We start from the raw sequence: 4,469 nt of genomic DNA, 5'->3' as shown, positions 1-4,469 counted from the left end.
AGCAGGAAGCAGTGTTCATCCTAGGTGTTTAAATCTTATGGTCCCATGGAAAGGTTATCCTTAGTGTGGAGATAGATGTCTCTGGCATTTGCATTAGCCTGATTCCACTAAATGTGTCATTTGTGTAAGTAACACTTGATTTGACTCAGTGGTCCCTCGCTAATGATAAACTGGCCTCAGGTAACTTGCACATAATGAAAGAATGCACAGAGAAATTCACCGGCTGCTTTCCATTGCCCTGTCAGTTTCTCATGTCACTCTGGTGTATTGGGGTATTTGTGAGCTGGTGTGAATCTCCTCCTGGGAGAGGCATCCAGTATGTTTTTTATTTAACAAATCAATTCAAAATCTGTGGGGCTAAGGAACAGTATGTGGATTTTTGTAAAAGGACCACTACATTGCTATGTGGTGAAGTCTGTCTGTGGGTAGGAAACAGGCCACTTCCAGCCCTCACACCCCGCCCCGGAAAAGTCTCGAAATCACTACATATGTCTTATTCAAACTATTGAACCTAAAGGTAAAACATGCTGAGTTCAAAGAAAGGGAGATCATCTGAGAGAGGGTCATCACAAGATTTCATCACATAAATTAAAATTAGTCCTGATGAGTAGAGATAGTCTGAGGTAATGAACTGAAGCCAAAATACATCAGTGGGGCTTCTAAACAAGAAAATGACATAAAATTCAGTAATCCAGGGGGAAAAAATTAAAAAAAAATAAGAAAAAAGAATCTTGTTTGCTTATTTTTAAGGTATTTTTTCTTTTTTCTTTCTTTAAAAATAATTTTGCTACAGGGTGTGTCCAGTTGCAGGAAGAGACACCTCCTATATGGCATGGTCACACCCCAATCCCTTCTCCTCCCTCTCTGTCCTCCCAGGATTTTAGGCAGGCATTTGTATCTAGTGTGTTTCTCAAACTGCAGGTCTGGGACTCAAATCATGATGTGGGCCATGTGGGATGTAGCTGTTGTACTCTCCAAGCCACAGGCTGGCCCTAAATTATTCTTAATATAGTCTGAAGAAATGATCATTTATTGTCCAGGCAATAGAAAGCCATTGGAGTTTTGACCTTGGGATGTTAAGGATGAAAATATATAAAATACACACAAAAAAGAGGCATTCTTCAAGATCACATTTTTTTCCTCACCAATATTAAACTAGAATTTGTGTTTCATAGGTTTCTAATCATTGTTTCCCAGGGCAACCATTGTCTTCTTTGGATTACAGAGAATCTGACACAAAATTCATCTTCTTTTAGAAATAGACACATAGTGTCTATTCATTTTAAGTCAAATTGATAAGAAATTAAAAAAAATTTAATTGACCCATTTCCTTTGAGTTTTCAGCTTAGTTTCTTAGTAGTAAAAACTAAAGTGTACTTAGTTTTGGTTTGTAAGTAATGGCTAAAGCTTTGTTGGGTCCTTCACAGCTTGGTCTCCACTGATTCCTTCAGTTGAAGTAACCAGAGTCATTACAGTCATGTGTTACATAATCACAAGGATACTTTTCTGAGAAATACATCGTTAGGTGATTTTGTGGTATGAACATCATAAACTGAACTTACACAATCTTAGATGGTGTAGCCTACTACACCCTTAGGCTATATGATATAATGCTATGGGACAACTGTTGTGTATGCTGTTTCTTGCTGACCAAAACATCAGTATGTGGAGCATGGCTATATAGTAACTGCCTCGGTCTACCTGGGTTTTCAGATTCTGTTATTTCTGAGTGTAAGGGCACTTCACCAGAAACACAGAGAAAAATAGTTATAAAAACATTACTATTCAAGGAATAATTCATATTTTTTTCCCTTTTTCTTTTTTTCCCTTCCTTTCTTTTTCTTCTCTTTTTCTTTCTCTTGTCCTTCCTTCCTTCCTTCCTTCCTTTCTTCTTTTCTTTTCTTTCTCTTTCTTTCTTTCAAAGAAATCCTTCCTTTCTTTGCCCCTGGAATTTCAAGTATACATTAGCTTAAAAAATCTTGGCTATTTATGAACTCTGGGATATTATGCTAAATTTATAGCCTCCATCAATTATTGCATGCTCTCTTATTATTGGGGCTAACAGATGTTGGCCTATTAGCTTGGTCTAAGTTCAACTATTATCATATAATGCTAAGTTTATTGTAGAAAATAGGAATTTAGAACAAATTTAATTCTTCCTTGGGTCATAATTAGTTGGAATTAAAAAAATGTAAGACCTAAAGTTACATTTTTAGGAAAAGAATAAATAAAGGGTAAAGAGGGACTAATTATAGTACTTATCATCCACAGGACTTCCAGAATGGGTTAATAGAAGAGAGAGTATACATTCATTCATATTTACAGAGACTTATATGTAATATGAATTATATTCATAGTTAGACATAAAAATCATGGGTTTTTGTTTTGTTTTGTTTTGTTTTGTTTTTTTGAGAGGATTTGCACTAGGGCACGTGTGCTTGCCAGAAAGACAGAGAGGGACAGAGAGACAGCAAGTCAGAAGTCACACCCCCAGGGGGGATGGCCACGCCACAATCCTTTCTCCTCCATTCTCCTCTCTGGATTTTGGGCATGCACACACACATGCCTGGCGTGAGTTTAAGCCACCAGGTCCAAGACTCAAACCACAGTTGACTACATGGGAGTCCAGCGACATAGCCATTATGCCAACTGCTGGTCCCAGAAATCATGTTTTATTCTGCATAATTTGAATTCAACAATTATTTTGACTCTACCCATGGAAGAGATACATCTCAGTGATATAGAAAACCATATAAAACATAGCATACAAACTACTGATAATAGTTATGTTATTATACTGCAGTTTTATACATTTGGGACAGAGAATTTTTTTAGCAGATTATATGTCCAGTAATAGTGATCAAGTTCCTTAGCTACTGAAGAAAATGACATAACACGCATGATTTACAGTGATGTTTCTAGATTAAAGCACCAGAGAGAGGACTCTAATGTTCTCATTTATCTGCTGGGGAGGGGAAGAACAAAATAAATGTTTTTGAAAAAGTAGGTATGATATAGAAAAAGAAGCAAGGGTGACAAAGGAAAAAATAATTGTTTTTGAAGAATCATAAAAGACATAAGTCTTTTAATATACCTACATTTAAAATGAAGAAAAAAAAAACACTCTTTTTTTCTGTTTAACTGAGCCCAGTTCCTACCTAAGAAATTTGTTGTGAATATTACTCAGACCATGGGACTCAGAAATGGTTTATTACCTGTTGATGATGATGTGTATAGTATTCTCAAATGGACTAGTCTGAGGTGTACTTCATGTTGGGTAAATTCTCTATACAAGCTAAATGATGTATAGTGATGGACTGTATAAAAATTAATTATAATACAAACTTAATTAAAAATGTAATGTAAATCTCTGTAGTATTTAATAATGAAAATTTGATAGATGAAAAAATTAGACATTTAGTATTTATGCCTATTTCACATGGGATCCATTATAAGACCCCCAGTGGATGACTGAAATTATGGATAGTACCATACTTACATATAATAAGTTTAAGAGTAAGAGATTAACAGCTATTAATAAAGTAGAATCATTATAATAATACTGTAGTAAGAGCTGTATGAAGTGCTGTCTCTCTATCAAAATATCATACTTTATTGTACTCACCTATTTTTAGACTATGGTTGACCGCAAGTAACAAACCATGAAAAGCAGAACTGTGGATAAGGAATGATCATTGTAGCCAGTTAAAGCATATAACATTGATATTTGTAATTTTGAGAATGAATATTCACAAAACAAGAAGATGGAACATGGTATCCTTTATGTGTATCTGGACCTGAGGAATGGTTTCCTTTCCTGAATTGCAGATGTCTTATTTCTCTACAGTCTCAAAAAATTCTCTCCATTTAACATAATCATTAACAGGATGACATGAAGGGATCTAAGTGAGTTTTACATAGCAATAAGCGTTCTGTAATTATTTTTTTATGCTTTTCACTTACCTGTAGTTTATTCCTCAGGTAAAACTGATAGATGAATCTATCTAAAATACTATCACTCTTAGGCCTAGAGTTTCTAGTTTAGTCTTGGAAAATAGTTTTAGAATGTCCTGTTTTGGGGAGCCATTATGATGACCTCAGTATTTCTCTACATTTTGAGCTTCAATAAAATCCTCCAAAGGACCAACCATTAGCACAGCAAGGCAATTTAAATTCTTCTTTGGAGTGAGCCTGGGAGGGGTCCAATATTTGCAATGAGTTAAAGTTAGGAGTGTAAACACAGAAGATTAAAAACTTTCCAACACTCCAGGGAGACTGTTGTAAGACCCAATTATATCATATAATTGCTATATTCTTTTTTTTTAATAGATGCTTTTTCTATAGGCATATGCACATGCAGGAAAGACAGAGAGAGACAAAGAGACAAAAAGTGAGAAATCACCCCCGCAGGAGGGATGACCACACCACAATCTCTTCTCCATTCTCCTCTTAGGATTTTGAGCATGCAT

Source organism: Tupaia chinensis, unplaced genomic scaffold, assembly GCF_000334495.1.
Source record: "Tupaia chinensis unplaced genomic scaffold, TupChi_1.0 Scaffold000291_1, whole genome shotgun sequence".
In the NCBI taxonomy this organism is placed as follows: Eukaryota; Metazoa; Chordata; class Mammalia; order Scandentia; family Tupaiidae; genus Tupaia; species Tupaia belangeri.
Note: the sequence above shows the minus strand (reverse complement) of the source record.